General features: G+C 45.2%; 1 long non-coding RNA gene across 3 annotated transcripts in view; it reads right to left on the bottom strand.

The window, feature by feature from the left end:
* LOC143519133 (uncharacterized) overlaps positions 1-18,070 on the bottom strand; it is a 41,819-nt gene that overhangs the window by 18,424 nt on the left and 5,325 nt on the right. For all 3 annotated transcript variants that reach the window (XR_013132366.1, XR_013132365.1, XR_013132364.1), the window contains exon 2: positions 16,829-16,965. This is a non-coding gene — a long non-coding RNA (uncharacterized LOC143519133). The remainder of the gene's footprint in view (positions 1-16,828; positions 16,966-18,070) is intronic.

Genomic DNA, 18,070 nt, shown 5'->3' with positions numbered 1-18,070 from the left:
CGAGAGCACTCACAGTGGAAAGATCATCGGCCACAGCCATATGTGGAGGATTCTACATAGGTTCAGTCCTAACGCTGCCTGGATCTAGGTCACACCACCCACACTCCACACCACCCATACACCACACCACACACACTCCACATCAACAATACTCCACACCACCAATACTGCACACCAGGCACTCCACACCACCCATACACCACACCACACACACTCCACACCACCCATACACCACACCACACACACTCCACATCAACAATACTCCACACCACCAATACTGCACACCAGACAGTCCATACCACCCACACTCCACACCACCCATACACCACACCACACACACTCCACATCAACAATACTCCACACCACCAATACTGCACACCAGGCACTCCACACCACCCATACACCACACCACACACACTCCACATCAACAATACTCCACACCACCAATACTGCACACCAGACAGTCCACACCACCCATACTGCACACCAGACACACTCCACACCGCCCATACTTCACACCACCAATACTGCACACCAGACACTCCACACCACCCATACTCCACTCCACCCATACACCACACCACACACACTCCACATCAACAATACTGCACACCACCAATACTGCACACCACCAATACTGCACACCAGGCACTCCACACCACCCATACTCCACACCACCAATACTGCACACCAGACACACTCCACACCACCCATACTCCACACCACCAATACTGCACACCAGACAGTCCACACCACCCAGACTGCACACCACCAATACTGCACACCAGACACACTCCATATCACCCATACTCCACACCAGCCACGCTCCACACCACCCATACACCACACCACCCATACTGCACACCATACACGCTCCACACCACCCATACACCACACCACCCATACTGCACACCATACACACTCCACACCACCAATACTGCACACCACCCATAATCCACATCACCCAACACTTCCTCACCACCTGTTGATCTTTCAAATGTAATGAAATGTAAAGAGAAGAAGTGGAGCCAGGCCCACACGTGATGGTTTTACCACTCACATCATTCAAGCTTTACAAAGGCACTATGACGGCTGTCTTCATGGCACACGTGACTTAATATTGATCTACCTACTTTAACAGATGCCTAAAGTAACTTATAAGAAAATGAATCACTAATACTCTGCTTCATTCTGATTAAGTATGATTAAGTTTGCTCGTAACCATAAGACTGTAGTAAGATTATGAAAACAGCGCAGAACTTTAAGTTTATTTGCACAAAAGACTACCCACAAATCACTGCCACAACGCTCCTCAGTGAAAACTCTGATTACCAATACAACGTACACATTCCTTGAAGACTCATATTTCAGCTGCATTCAGCTGCCCCTCTTGGTGAGCGTGGTGCAAGGCTCATGCTCTCAGCGCCTCCATTCCTCTGGCAGCACGCCGCGGCACCACCATACTACACTCGCTACGCTGTGGAATGGGAGAGGCAGGAGGCCGCTGATCACTCCCAACAGGATATTCTTGGGATGGTGATGAGGTTTTGGCAAGAACGCGTGAGAAGGGGAGAGGCTGTTTAAAAAGGGACCGGCTTGACATGTTCCCACACAAACACGCGCATGCAGACGCATTCCCCCCCACCCCCCTCTGGTGCCTGTTCTAGTTATGGTGATCCGGTGCTTGAGGGCAACATGTCAGAAGTCATCTGTGTGGCTCACAAATGGGAGTTACACCTCAGCGCTCATATACACACACACACACGCGCGCGCACGCACACACACACACACACACACACACACACATACACACATATACACACACACACACACACTCAACACACTTTAGGAGAGAGAGCCCTAGAGCACATTACAGTTCACAGGCGGAGCATTTTCACCAATCCTTGAAGCACAAAAGTGAAATAACCAAGCACACAGTTTATAAAGTGAAGTAACCAAGCACACAGATTAAGAAAAGTCTTAAAGTTCTTACAAACCAGTTGATGAGTTATAAACTCCTCTTCCAAGAATGAGCTGGATTTTAATACTATACAATTCTTTTTAATCTGAGTGTGGGGAGAATAGTAACTCTGACATGAAGCATGAAGCAGACATTTGGGGAAAAAATGTGCAAATGTAATTTTAGACACACACACACACACACACACACACACACACACACACACACACACACACACACACACACACACACACACACACACACACACACACACACACACATACACACACAGATAAAGCACCTGTCTCTCTCTCACTGCTATAAAAAGCCAGAGTCACTGTCGCTATCAAATGCACACGTTTTATATATCCTCTTTCTAGAGTCAGTGTTTTCTAGAAATAGAACACAAGTGTTTCCTAGTGGATACTGTTTGCAGCTTTTTAATTAAATTCGCTAATTTCCTTTCTATTTCATAGTTTTCCTTTGGGCTAACATAGCTGGATGTTTTAGCACTGGCCCTAGACAGATATCTTGCAAACTTTATCTTGGTGTAGATCTACACCCATGTTTTACAAAAAATACAGCTAGCAGTACTTTGTCAAACTAGGAAATAGATAGTTAAACTACCCATATTACACAAATATAATAGTTCACTCCCTTTCTTTCTGCCCTGTAAAAGAAAGCTTTCCTATTAAAAACAGTTAGGTTGTCTTCAGATAGTGATGTTCTCCTATATTGGTGTCTGGCAGAACTAAAAGAACTAAAAATAAATAAATTGACAAATGATACATAGATAAAAAAGAGAATACATAGATTTGACAGAGAAAATGACATAGACAGGATGGCAGACCCTACTCTGTTCAGGAAACAGAATAATCTGATAGGAAATTATTCAGTCCATGCGATAAATATATATCACAGCATGACAAAGTCAGATTGTTTTTTGGCTTGCTAAACAGCCAGGCAGCCAGCTGGCCAGCAGACGAGCTGATGTTAAACATCGAGACTTGCTCAAAGTATTGCCTTTCCTCACCCTCGGGTGAGTCTTCACGTTGGCCACAGGCAACAGCCAAGCCTTATCACTTAACACTAGAGGGGCCTTTCCCCTTGAAGACTGGAGTGCTTGGGCTTAAGGGTCAGTGAGGGTTTTTTTTCTGACAACCCTGGTGTTCGTTAGAGATTACCTGAGCCAATCAGAGGTAGAGAAGCAGCTGTCACAAATGGAACCAGTGGAAATGGGAACTCGAGTGAATAATTGGGCACGGAGAAGTTTTTGTTCTACTTAATCTCATGGTTTGGGTTTCTTGAAGCTTCTGGCAATCACCACATGACATATGGCCTTAATGTCATGAAGGTATCAGCAGAAGTGTTTTTATATCTGCATGCAAATTGATTTGTGAATCCTAAATAGATATTTTTATCCGACACTTAAGCAACACTTAAGCTTTACAAACCAACGCTCTTTACTGTTGCTTGAAAAGGGTCAGAGGTCAAGGCTTTTAATCTCCAAACTCACTTCTCTCACCGCCAGTACTTGGTGTGTCGCACCTCCCAGTGCACCTGACGCATTAGGTATTTAACAGGCTCTTCATGGCACTGCTAAAACAGGGGAGAGCCCTAAATTATGAAGGGCACATGTGTTACTCCAAGGCCACGACTGGAACACCATGCACTTACGAGACTTTTCACCACAGATCTAAAAACATTCTTCCCTAAATGCATCAGTCGAGCAGTGTGGAATTATGGGAAGGATCAGGTGTTTTGGAACCTGATCAGTGACTGGGCTCTTTTTTCATTCCTGGAAGAGTAGCATCACAGTAAAATAGTTACACCAAATTTAACATCTGAGATCCTTATGCTGAGCATAATGTTATTTTAAGTTTTAAGTATTTTAAGTATTTTAAGTGAGTAACTATGACTTCAGATTTGTAATTTTGTTGTAAGTTTAAATGTGCCTTTGTTGCTTTTCAGAATGACTGGCCAATAAGCTTAAATTAATTTTAAAGATCTCCGGTTTAGGTTCAAGGTTTCCCTAGGAAGCTTTATCGTCTTATCAGTAACAAGTCATACACACAGCTGCAGGCTCTAAATGACACACTCTAAAGTTGACTGGCAGACACCTCTTGTAACAGGTGCGTAGGACTGAGGCAAAGGGGGAGGGTCTAAGATGGTAATGCTCTCACATATCCAGAAGCATTATTTGGTGTTTAAAGTCGAGGAGTTCTAACTTTACCTGAATCTAACTAATAATTAAATAAATACACATACACAATGGAACTCAGCAATGGCAACTTGTGACACAAAAAGACAATAAAATTGCCACAATAAAACAAATTTACAATTTACAAATGAGGTCTACTTGCGCCATTGTTTAGATTCGCTAATCACAAGCATTCTGATTGGCTAGGTGTTTTGTACAGGCGAAGCAATCAATGCTGTTATCCAATGAAATGTCTCTAACAAGCAACGTTTCAGCAAATCAATGCTTCAGATTTACCACATCTACCACAAAGTTCTTTTATCAAACTATTAATAAGGGAATCCAACAATTTGCAATACAAAACCAGATATTTTGGTATATTTTTTGTAACGGAACCAAGGGGTTGTTATAATGGGTCAGTTCACAGTGAATTAACTTGTCTGTGTCATTCCGTTTGGTGAATCAATGGCTATATATGTCCTCTGAGCAAATAAAAAGCAGAAATTCTTTTTTGACAAAAATTTTACAAACGCTTTCTGGAAGTGGTGAGGCGGACACAGCCCACAGGGCCCCTGTCCAGTCGGAAGTGTCTGAGTGCTGACTCATGGTCATGACCTCTGTCTTCCACACAGCACTGTCTGTAGCACTGTCTGTAGTCTTCAGCACCCGTCCATGAGACCCTTCCTTCATTTCCGGCCATTAACCGCACGGCGTGTAAATCAAATCGAGCGAGAGAGGATGCTGTTCATTCAGTAGGCCGGCCACTTTCAGCCCATAGAATGACACTATTGTCTCTTTGAGCTTTGAATGACACAGATACGTCATCCAAACGTACGATTCCTCTGCCACTCGTCCTGGAACTTGAGAAATAGGAGAATTCTTACCGACCTGGAATACAGTACATGCATCCTAACCCAAACCCGTGTGCACGCACAGCCGTGTTTACTTCTTTAAAAACCATGACACGTGCATACATGCTTAATGTTTTGTTATTGTTGTTTGTGCATTTGTTTGTTTTGTCTTTTCCATTTTTGATTTTGTGTGGGTGGGAATCCTGGGGGATACTGGATAACTGAATTGCTGATTTATGTACAAGCGCAAAATTTTTCAAAAATATTTAAAATCATAGTCGTTCCTTAGAGCTGAGGGGTTGGTAGCAAGGCCTTGAGCACTGGCAATAATGAAAGAGAATGAAGAGAGAGAGAGAGAGAGAGAGAGAGAGAGAGAGAGAGAGAGAGAGAAAGGAGAAACCAAGAGCATGAAATGGATTGAATTAAGACATGACAACAGGACTACGGGATGAGACAGGGTGACGTTTGCCAGGAGTTCCCAGGAACACGCTGACGCACAAGCAACTCGGGCCTGCATCTGAAGACACCTCCTGCATCTGAAGATAAGTCCTGCATCTGAAGACACCTCCTGCGTTTGAAGACACCTCCTGCATCTGAAGACACCTCCTGCGTTTGAAGACACCTCCTGCATCTAAAGACAAGTCCTGCATCTGAAGACACCTCCTGCATCTGAAGACAAGTCCTGCATCTGAAGACAAGTCCTGCGTCTGAAGACAAGTCCTGCTCATTCCTACCTTTGCTGGAACTTCGAGCACCACGGCTCAGCTCACTTGCTATAAAGCTCAGGCTTGCAACATCAGAGCCTGCGCATAGAAATCAGCTTCAGCTCTCCTCTGTCACAGCTAAAAGCTTTAGCTAGCACGTACTGGCTCTTTGAGCAGCGGCTTTCCACCCGACGGTCAGTCACGGCGGTGCAGTTTGAGATGTCTGCATGCTGCCTTATGGATGTTTTCTCTCAGAAACGACATCAGTTATCGGTGGCAGTACTATATCACAACACAGACCGTGATGAACGTTGTGTGCAATTATTAACTATTTTCTTTACCAATTCGCCCTTTAAACTGTTTTTAATGGAGTGGACATTATGGCATCTTCCCATCTCCACAAGATCAACAGGATGATGTGTTTCCACAGGATTATTGAGGGCAAGAAGGGCATGAATGTGTCGATATGGTGGTGGTATCTGTACAGATTGTGAAGTAAAATGGTGGAGAGAGAAAACAGTGACATTACTCCAGTGACATTCATAAAGGGGCAGCAGAGAGGGAGAAAGCAAGTCTGTGGCGGGCAAAACAAGTCTTACCTTGGCACCAAAGCATTAGTGCTAAAGGTTCAGTGAGTCAGTGTAATTGGTGTGTTGGAAAGTAAGCCCTGTCTGTCTAGATATTCGACCAGGACTGGGCGCTGGTTGGTATATTCTTTCACTCACTTGCACCCATACGCTAGAAAGTTCCGCCCCTGCCACAGGCCACCCTGCAGTGGAGGATACAAAGCCTCTGGATGGGTGTGTTGGGCTAACGGCAAGGGAACAAGGGAACAAGGGAACAAGGGAACAAGGTTTTCTCCTACTTATAGCTAAAGGGAGGCAGAGTGAGGCATGATGTCCACGAGTACTGCTAGCCTCCCACCACACACACGCACACACACACACCATTTTCCACAAGTGCAATAGTGTTTTCACTCACTCACACACACACACACACACACACACACACACACACACACACACAGAGAGAGAGAGAGAGAGAGAGAGAGAGAGAGAGAGAGAGACAGACAGACAGAGAGAGGGGAGAAGACACAGAATCTGCCCCCATGGCCATGGACAAGGCCACAAAGACAACCACCACAGTTGCTCCACTCTGCAGTAGTTTGGGCTGGGCTGGATTGCAGGTTCTATTTTTAACATGGTCTCGGTACAAATGCACTGGTGGTTTATGTGATTCACTGAGTACTGAATACCTCTTTTAACCTTGTAATCTTTAGTATAATCTGAAATTAACACAAATCCCTGTACTGCAGTAGGAGTCTTGAAGATGAAACATACTATTCCAACTCATTAAAAATGCTTAATAACTATGTATATTTCAGATCATATGGTGTGGCTGTGATTCACTATTTTTGTCTGTCTGTGGCCAATGCACCGATCTCTCTAAACTAGCAATACGGAATTTCCAACATGCATTTCTGTAAGCTTTCGTGTTGACAGTGTAATTTGTGACACTAGCACAAGCCAACAAGCATGCATATCTGGTATTTGCAAATGATTTCTTGCGTATTTGGAAAGACATAGATGAGACAATGATAAGACAGTGTGAAATGTGCCCCCCAGATCATTTGCCATTTGTTTGTGAATGAATATATCCAATGAGTACTTCTTTGCTAGAAGGGAATAAATGATGGGTATTTGGCGATTGATCTCTTGCTTACAAAATGGCTGGTCGGCCTCACACTGAGCTGGGTTTTGCGCTATGGGCTGTTCTGTGTGAGAATTGGAAGTGGCAGGATGGAATCAGGGTCATCTTAGGACATACCTCGTGGTTAATGTCCATAGCTGTAAACAGTGTCAACAAGCCCTTAGCTGGCTTTTTTTCAGCGAAAAATAATGCTTTTACAATAGTATGTTTTTTTCTTAAAGAGGAAATGCCAAAAGATCCGTATTTCTACTATAATCTGCGACTGCATACAAAAATAATCCCATCATTCACATCAAACAAACGAAACGACTCTTACAGCCGTACACCAAAGCCCCACTCAGTCAGACTTCCCTTGTCTGCACATTCATCTGAATCCTCCATTTTGAGGTGAGCTTGGAGAAAACTGCTTCATTCATTTCTCCAGAAGCCTTTGAACACTCTAAAAGTGAGTACTAAATATTTACATGAGACGCTGATGTTTGTTTAAAGTTTGGAAGACAGTGGAGAGAGAGAGAGAGAGAGAGAGAGAGAGAGAGAGAGAGAGAGAGAGAGAGAGAGAGAGAGAGAGTAAGAGAGACAGCGGGAGAAGGAGAAGCAAGGAGTGAGTGAGTGTTTAGACAAAACACCTTCGGTGCCGTGACGACTGCCAGGCCGTTTCTGATGAACACTGAGGCCTCCTTGCCTCCTTTTCAGGACATGGAGGTGGAGAACAGAAGGACCTACACAGTCAGGACCCCACGCACAGGACATTCACCTAAAGGAATCCTCGCTGACAGGTCATGACTCCTGCATACTAACTACGTTGTAAGTATTCATCATCCATTTTGACTTTTGTAGTAGAAGCATGAAATCATTTCCAAATTGTTAGATGGAATAACTAGATTAATACATTAAGTGAAACTGAATGATCTGAACTTGAGGTCATCCTATTTTAGAAGGTCACCAATGTGTTGTGGCTTTGAAGACACCCCTACTTTTCCAAGTCCAACAACTGATAAGTTTGGACAAAATGGATTGCCCACATGCCCAAACCGCTGGACACACAAATGAGATCCTGCTAATCAAGGAGTTTGTAAGTGGTCTCACAAAAACTCATTTGAAAACCATGAGTATCAAAATAGCAAAGAAGCACATGCATTCTCACATGGTTCTGGTTCGCATTTATTGAGCTTTCAAAAGAACTTTACAGCGACGGAAGACGATCAGAATTCAGAATTTGGGTCCTACTATAAATTTTCACTGCACTGAATTGCATTACGAAACCAGAATGTCTTGACTTATTTTCGGTGAACGGTACTAATATAGACATTGTCCTCTCACAAACCATAAAGGCACTGAGGACAAATTGTAGTCTTCACATGATAATGCTGGAAGAGCTGAATCCTGCCCCTGCTTTTAGCTGCATCCTGCCCCTGCTTTTAGCTGAATCCTGTCCCTGCTTTTAGCTGAATCCTGTCCCTGCTTTTTGCTGAAACCTGTCCCTGCTCTTAGCTGAAACCTGTCCCTGCTCTTTGCTGAAACCTGTCCCTGCTCTTTGCTGAAACCTGTCCCTGCTCTTAGCTGCATCCTGCCCCTGCTTTTAGCTGAATCCTGACCCTGCTTTTAGCTGAATCCTGTCCCTGCTCTTAGCTGCATCCTGCCCCTGCTTTTAGCTGAATCCTGTCCCTGCTTTTAGCTGAATTCTGTCCCTGCTCTTAGCTGAACTCTGTCCCTGCTCTTAGCTGAACTCTGTCCCTGCTCTTAGCTGAATCCTGTCCCTGCTGTTAGATGAATCCTGCCCCTGCTTTTAGCTGAGTCCTGTCCCTACTTTTAGCTGAATCCTGTCCCTGCTTTTTGCAACCTGTCCCTGCTCTTAGCTGAAACCTGTCCCTGCTCTTAGCTGAAACCTGTCTCTGCTCTTAGCTGAAACCTCTTCCTGCTCTTAGCTGAAACCTGTCCCTGCTCTTAGCTGAAACCTGCCCCTGCTTTTAGCTGAATCCTGTCCCTGCTTTTTGCTGAAACCTGTCCCTGCTCTTAGCTGAAACCTGTCCCTGCTCTTAGCTGAAACCTGTCCCTGCTCTTTGCTGAAACCTGTCCCTGCTCTTAGCTGCATCCTGCCCCTGCTTTTAGCTGAATCCTGACCCTGCTTTTAGCTGAATCCTGTCCCTGCTCTTAGCTGCATCCTGCCCCTGCTTTTAGCTGAATCCTGTCCCTGCTTTTAGCTGAATTCTGTCCCTGCTCTTAGCTGAAACCTGTCCCTGCTCTTAGCTGAACTCTGTCCCTGCTCTTAGCTGAACTCTGTCCCTGCTCTTAGCTGAATCCTGTCCCTGCTGTTAGATGAATCCTGCCCCTGCTTTTAGCTGAGTCCTGTCCCTACTTTTAGCTGAATCCTGTCCCTGCTTTTTGCAACTGTCCCTGCTCTTAGCTGAAACCTGTCCCTGCTCTTAGCTGAAACCTGTCTCTGCTCTTAGCTGAAACCTGTCCCTGCTCTTAGCTGAAACCTGTCCCTGCTCTTAGCTGAAACCTGTCTCTGCTCTTAGCTGAATCCTGTCCCTGCTGTTAGATGAATCCTGCCCCTGCTTTTAGCTGAGTCCTGTCCCTACTTTTAGCTGAATCCTGTCCCTGCTTTTTGCAACTGTCCCTGCTCTTAGCTGAAACCTGTCCCTGCTCTTAGCTGAAACCTGTCTCTGCTCTTAGCTGAAACCTCTCCCTGCTCTTAGCTGAAACCTGTCCCTGCTCTTAGCTGGAACCTGTTCCTGCTCTTAGCTGAAACCTGTCCCTGCTGTTAGCTGAAACCTCTTCCTGCTCTTAGCTGAAACCTGCCCCTGCTTTTAGCTGAATCCTGACCCTGCTTTTAGCTGAATCCTGTCCCTGCTCTTAGCTGCATCCTGCCCCTGCTTTTAGCTGAATCCTGTCCCTGCTTTTAGCTGAATTCTGTCTCTGCTCTTAGCTGAAACCTGTCCCTGCTCTTAGCTGAACTCTGTCCCTGCTCTTAGCTGAACTCTGTCCCTGCTCTTAGCTGAATCCTGTCCCTGCTGTTAGATGAATCCTGCCCCTGCTTTTAGCTGAGTCCTGTCCCTACTTTTAGCTGAATCCTGTCCCTGCTTTTTGCAACCTGTCCCTGCTCTTAGCTGAAACCTGTCCCTGCTCTTAGCTGAAACCTGTCTCTGCTCTTAGCTGAAACCTCTCCCTGCTCTTAGCTGAAACCTGTCCCTGCTCTTAGCTGGAACCTGTTCCTGCTCTTAGCTGAAACCTGTCCCTGCTGTTAGCTGAAACCTCTTCCTGCTCTTAGCTGAAACCTGTCCCTGCTCTTAGCTGAAACCTGTCCCTGCTCTTAGCTGAATCCTGCCCCTGCTTTTAGCTGAATCCTGTCCCTGCTCTTAGCTGAATCCTGTCCCTGCTCTTAGCTGAAACCTGTCCCTGCTCTTTGCTGAAACCTGTCCCTGCTCTTAGCTGAATCCTGTCCCTGCTTTTAGCTGAACCCTGTCCCTGCTCTTAGCTGAAACCTGTCCCTGCTCTTAGCTGAAACCTGTCCCTGCTCTTAGCTGAAACCTGTCCCTGCTCTTAGCTGAATCCTGCCCCTGCTTTTAGCTGAATCCTGTCCCTGCTTTTAGTTGAATCCTGTCCCTGCTCTTAGCTGAAACCTGCCCCTGCTCTTAGCTGAATCCTGTCCCTGCTTTTAGCTGAACCCTGTCCCTGCTTTTAGCTGAATCCTGTCCCTGCTCTTAGCTGAAACCTGTCCCTGCTCTTAGCTGAAACCTGTCCCTGCTCTTAGCTGAAACCTGTCTCTGCTCTTAGCTGAAACCTGTCCCTGCTCTTAGCTGAAACCTGTCCCTGCTCTTAGCTGAAACCTGCTCCATCTTTGCCTTATCCCTAATGAAACTGACAAAGACTCAGAACTCTGCAAGCACAAGGCAACGGAACAGAGATCTTTTCTTTTATACAGTAGTAACAAGGAGTATTTTCAGGCTTCAACGGCAGTGATGATGATTATGACAACGGTGATCGGATTACTACTAGAGAGTTCATGTCTGGTGCATGTATGACATACTGACTGGTAAACTGTATTGTTTAGAAACCCATGACATGTTACTGAATGGAGGTTTTACAGTGTCTGTGGCCATCTGATGGAGCTACAACTTGATTTGATTTAAGGTGCTATTACTTAGGAATCCACTGACTCAGTGAACTGGGATAAAAGTACCACAGAAGCTTTTCTGTAATCGGAAGTAAATTTGTTAAGCAGCAGACAGTGTTGCAATGGTTGTTTTACTCCTGTAGATGCACTGAACAAAAGTTGGTAAGTAAGACAAGCCTAAACTAGACTAATCCAGTTATGATATACAATATGCTCTCTCTCTCTCTCTCTCTCTCTCCTTGCATGTCAGTCTGCCATTCTCCGCGTGTTTCTCTACTCTCTTACTCTGCCTGCTTTAATGACAAACTGAGAAACACACAGCTCACTTATTCTGGTCAGCAGGGCGAGTTTCCTAGTTCTTCTCCCAGCGTCATACTGAGAGGCCCCAAATGTCCCATTTGCCATCATCACCTCTTCACCCTGACTGCTGTGACCCTTCCAGACCCCCACCGAGTGGCCTTTGATCTCTGACCCCTTCCTCGTGGGTAAAGAGTGGTAGCCAAAAGTTCTCAGATACTTTGATTTTGGACCATTTTAAATAACGGAAAGTGCAAACACTGTATCACAGTTTGGACAGAAGCTACCTGTGATCACACTTCTAACATCTATGCTATGAGTATTATGAAGATTTCACTTTAGTTAAACATTTAGCAGAACAAGACATATAGTGTTATGTGTCTATACAGAGACACAAGAGTTTAGAATACAGAATGAATGAACGTTCCCACGGTATTGGCTCATGAATTTTAGATCACATGGACGGCAGCTAAACCCAGACGCTGTGATCTCTCTGTAGCTACGCTTCTATGAGTGAACCTTAACTTCTATAATGTAAATGAACCACATTCATGCGTCTTGTTCCAGGCCACCACAGATATGTTGGCAGGGCTCAGCTCCCCACCAGTCTGTCGGAACCACAAACACAGAAGTGATCTGCAGTTAGATTACTCATGCAAGTGGATGCCACTGGATACCTGTGGCACGTCCATGAATTCTGCGCTCTGGTATTTGTCCAACTGATTTAATCTCATCTGAAGTTCACAGGCCTCGGGTCCAGCATTAAATGGCAGGCAGGCTGATCTGAGGACAGCTCCAATCTACACCTACGCTGCAATTTGGAAGTTCTAACATCTCTGAATGAACATGACGATAACAGACTTGCGAGGCCAGTCGGACCAGGCGTGTTGGAACGGGAGCAGTACCGGGGGGCCCTCCCCCAACTGGAACGATCCCTGAGAAACGAGCCCTGCGGCCCGTGTCAATCATCCCGTCGCCGTGGAGAACTGCCAAGAGGTGAGAGCGTGATTTCACAGCTCGTGATGACTAATAGCCTCCCCCCTGCAGTCTTGATGTAGTCGTCATGCGCCCACCCGGCTCATTTTCACAAGTGCCCCCCGCGTGAACCACAGCACGAGGACACTTTTCCAGATGAGGACTGGAAGACAGATTAGCACGGAGTCTTTGATGGAGTAGCAGTGAGCAAGTGTTTGTTTTGTGGTATCGTCAGTTAAGAGGCCCCAATGCGTGTTTACCACGAGAGGAATGCTGTGTCTAGGAGAATGTCCACGAACAGGTATTTTTAGCAAACTCATGCTAAGTATTAGTTTACTCTAGGCCAATTCAAAAGCCTGTAGGGAATTTGCTCTCCTGCTGTTGGCCAATGGGAATGCCTGTAGGGAAATATGTTCTCTTGCTGTAGGCCAATGGGAAAGCCTGTAGGGGAATTTGTTCTCCTGCTGTTAGCCAATGGGAAAGCCTGTAGGGGAATTTGTTCTCCTGCTGTTAGCCAATGGGAAAGCCTGTAGGGGAAAATGTTCTCCTGCTGTTGGCCAATGGAAAAGCCTATAGGGGAATTGATGGCACCTTGTTATTCCTTAGCACCTTGTGTTACAGTTACAGCCAATCTACATCAACTCTACAATACATGTATGTTGTCATAAAATGGGGGGGTAGGGGCGATTATCTATAAGTCCTTTAATCCCTTTGAGCAGTGACAGAGAAGGAATCATAAAAAATGTGAAAAATCTGAAAGCCTGATATTTCATATCTCGCTGTAAAGTTGCATATCTCATTTTTAAACTTTGCCTTCAGAGTAAAGAGATCAGATTATGATGCTGTAAGCCACGTCAGTTATAGGCACATCATTCAGGATACCTTTGCTGGATTTTAGCTTGACATTTTACATTATCATTCCTGATCTCTACACATGTTGCTTGTTCCTCAGACCAACAGACCTCCAGTTCAGGAGCACCAGGTGTGCTATGTCACTTGCTCTACGGACTACATCACAATGACCTCTTCTCTCACGAGATCCCTGTCACACTGCAATAGTGCATGCAGAATATTTCTGCTGGAAAAAATCCGGCATCTCTTTGAACATCTTTGTTCAGTTGCGCAAACTGAACTATTATGATCTCGTTTGTTATGAAATGCTGCCCAGTTGAGGTGAGCATGTGACATTTTCTCAGTTTCCCATGACGCTCCAGCCTCTGACAAATCCAGAAAACTGAAACAAATTTCCAACTTTGCTCTTAATCCCCCCATAGGATACAATCTGTTCTGGGTACAATATGTCCCTCAGGCAAATCCTTTTAAATCCATCCATTTTTTTAACCTGTCCTCAGGTTATTCAGCAATCTGAACGTCAGTCCCACTACAGCCCAGTCCCTCTCACTTAACCTCCAGCAGCTCTGTGCTTGGACTCATCATTACTCCTGCACTATGGACCAGAAGTGTGACTTGCTCATATCTACCACATCGAGAGCAGTAGGGTCTTCTGCAGATTGCTTTGTTTGGTACAGTTTAATTGTACATTGTGTGTACATCTCTACCCAATAAATGCTGTCCACCAAGCTTAGTACATATCAAACAGACTGTACACTCTGATATGAATAATTATTCCTCCTTATGTATGTTGTGTACCCAACGTAATCCATATGTGCATCTTTTAGTGCTGTGTTTCTGTAATGACCAGAAATTATAGATACCAAGACAAACCAGAAGTAGAAGACATGGTGGGGAACAGAACTGATTCTGAGAGAGAGAGAGAGGGGGAGAGAGAGAGAGAGAGAGAGAGAGAGAGAGAGAGAGGGAAAGAGGGAGGGAGAGATGGAAAGATGGAAAGAGAAAGAGAGAGATGGAGAGAGAAAGAGAGATGGAGAGACAGAGATAGAGAGAGGGAGAGATGGAGAGAGAGAGAGAAAAATAGAGAGAGGGAGAGATGGAGAGAGAGATGGAAAGATAGAGAAAGAGAGATGGAGTGAGAAAGAGAAAGAGATGGAGAGACAGAGATAGAGAGAGGGAGAGATGGAGAGAGAGATAGAGAGGGAGAGATGGAGAGAGAAATGGAAAGAGAGAGAGATGGAGAGAAAGAGATGGAGAGAGAGAGATAGAGAAAGGGAGAGATGGAGAGAGAGATGGAAAGAGAGAGAGATGTAGAGAGAAGGAGAGAGATGGAGAGAGAGATGGAAAGAGAGAGAGATGTAGAGAGAAAGAGAGAGATGGAGAGAGAGAGATAGAGAGAGAGAGAGGGAGGTGCTATGATTCAGCAGAGGCTCGCTATCATGCCCTCCATATGGCATGCAATCTTCCTGTTTCTTGATCCCTTCCTGACGCAGTGGGCGATCAAGTGCTGGCGGGCAGGTGCGGCAGGCACTGGAGCGTATCTCATCCCAGCTCCCACCACACGCCTCAGGCCCTCAGACGGCACACGTGCAACGTACCACGTAGGATCTGCACAGTCGACCTTCTGCTCCATCACCTTCAGGGTACAGTCAGCAGCAAATCACTTCCGTGGAAACACAGAACTTAATTTTGCCATTTTTATACATTTCTATTTCAACCAAAGTCCTCTTTGTGTAATTAATGAATTATTTTTAAAGTGGGAATGTGGCTGGATTGACAGGAGAGGGGGTGTGAAGCACTACGGGCCAGGAATGTTAGCGTCAGGAATGTTAGTGTTCTTAATGTTCACCCTCTCTGCACCCACTTTCACACTGCTGATAAAGAAAAAAATCCGAAGGTGAGTTTCACATTTAGTGGAAAGGTGCCAGCGGACAGGCTGAGACACCATCACACAGGCTGAGACACCATCACACAGGCTGAGACACCATCACACAGGCTGAGACACCATCACTCGGCATGCTTCACCAGGTTCAGGTGGGTGGTGCTTCTCCTGCTCTGTCACTATCACAACAGCAACATCCTCTGCACACACAAATATACACACTCACACTTTCAATGTTGCTTTTTTTTATTAAAGGAGCTTTACCTTTTCCTGTTGCCCTTTGGAATATTGCAGCAGAACACCACTGTCAACACCTTAATGTAACCACAGTATTAACTGCAGAAACACATTTTTGATTTCAAAAGTTAAAATGTGTGCTTTCTCAGGGTGACCACCCAAATGTTTGCTTACGTATTAGTAAGTCATTCCTTTCCTATCATTCAGTCCCCATAAAGGGAGTAAAACTGAATCCTGCACACACTCTCTAAAACACGCAGACCCGAGATTTGCGACTCCACTCTCCCACCAATACACTGGATCCCCGTCAGTGACGGTGTGAAAAAAAACACATTTTCTTTCTTCTGTGAAAGAAAATGTAAAACAGAGAGACGTGGGAAAAAAATAGTGTGAAAATTAATGTAAAACAGACAGATGACATCGCTGAAGCGTCACAAGAGACGCTCGTCCTCATTCGTGTGGTTTCCTGCTAACAGCTCCAACACCTCCGTGTCTGTATTCACTATTCGGCATCCCAGACAACAGCATTAACATCCTTTCAGAGAAAGGCTTGCTACGTAGCCACTGTAAATGCGGCCGGCTGAATGCACAATTATCCTTAAGCGCCTTAAATCGAGGTGGCAAGTTCGGTCTCCAAAAGAACAAGTCGCTACAAGGCAGTGAAGTGAACATCAGAAACAGACTCTGGCTTTATGAGCACATCCACACCCCTGCGAAATGACTGTGGCTGAGAGGCAGTTCCCACAATCGCTGCTGTGTTTTGTAACACTGCCTCTTTGCTGAACCAGAGCACACGCCCTCTTCTATGGGAGTCAGGGCTGCTCTGATGTGTACAGATTCATCGAAAATGAGGTCATCGCACCGGCTGTCAGTCATTTTGATTAGCCAAAAGGAAAACCAAAAGGAGGGGGTGAGGGAGAGACACACACACACACACACACACACACACACACACACACACACACACACACACACACACACACAGCATCAGAACGAGAGAGACAGGGACATCAAGGTCAGACAAGGACAAATATCACACTGACCTCTGTCCTTTACAGGGGGCTTCAAAAAGCTTCCATGTCTGATACGAAGCAGTTGATTTTTTTTTTTTTGCCTTGTTCCAAGGTTTGTGCAGATTGTCCTGCTGAGAGTCCTCTCTACGTCTCCCCAGCTGTCCTGCCTAGGACACATTGTGACAGATCTTGTTAGGAAAAGCCAAAGCAAAGGACTACATGCTAGCGCAGAGTGACTGTTTAACAAAATTAATTCACCCTGGCACCCATCACCCAAAACGGTATTCAAAATTCATGAAGCAGCATCTCTGCTCCAAAATGCCTCAGTGCAGCTACATGTGTTTTTGCAAACCACCCGCGCTTTGATTAGTAAAATAAAGCAAAACTATATACAAACTCCGCAAAATAATTATTTCCTAAATGGCCCATTAAGTCAATATATGAATAACTCAAACAAATATTTTTTCCCATTGCACTAAGTGTCAAAGTGTTAGCACTTTTAATATAGTGTTTGTGTTCTTTGTAGCAAATACACTCACACACACACACACACACACACACACACACACACACACACACACACTCCTCCTGGTAGTACTAACTGCTGGGTGGGGGGAGCAGTGCTGGGGGGACGCAGTATGACCTTTATAAGTGAGCCCACTTATAAATATTCATTCTCTTAACCCCTCATATTTCTAGTTATATAATGTCTCTGCGGAACAACATTGACTATTACTATCCTGGTAAACTATGTCAAAAACAATATCAATAAAAAATACAATCCCAAATGAAGCCTCACCCCTAACACATTCCTTTCTCAAAATAGTTATTATTAACTGTACTAAAATCCGTCCTTTCCATGTTTAAATATTTAACTCCCACGAAACAACACAGACTTCAGAAAGCCACCAGTGTAATGTCTAATCTGGCTGTAGGAGTCTGGCTTCCTGTAAAACAACTAATGCTTCTTGTTTCAGCCTGGGGCTCATGAACTCCCCCCACAGCACGTCGAGATGGAAACGACTCACTCCTGTGAGCGGTGGGCAGCGGGTGTACATGTGCGCGTGTTTCCCTAGCATGTGGTGGGTCTGGCAAGGAAACATACACACAAGCCCCACCGTAGTGGCTGTGAGTCAGACAATACCGAGAGCAGGAAAGGGACCAATGAGAGCTCTCGCTTCCTCCGCCTCTTTCTGCACAGCGGTTTGCCGTCTTTCCTCTCACCTGGACGTCAGAACTGCCTGTACCGCCCCCGAGACTTTCTCTACCGAT

Source organism: Brachyhypopomus gauderio, chromosome 7 (genome assembly GCF_052324685.1).
Source record: "Brachyhypopomus gauderio isolate BG-103 chromosome 7, BGAUD_0.2, whole genome shotgun sequence".
Classification (NCBI taxonomy): Eukaryota; Metazoa; Chordata; class Actinopteri; order Gymnotiformes; family Hypopomidae; genus Brachyhypopomus; species Brachyhypopomus gauderio.
This window is presented reverse-complemented; position numbering and strand designations above follow the sequence as displayed.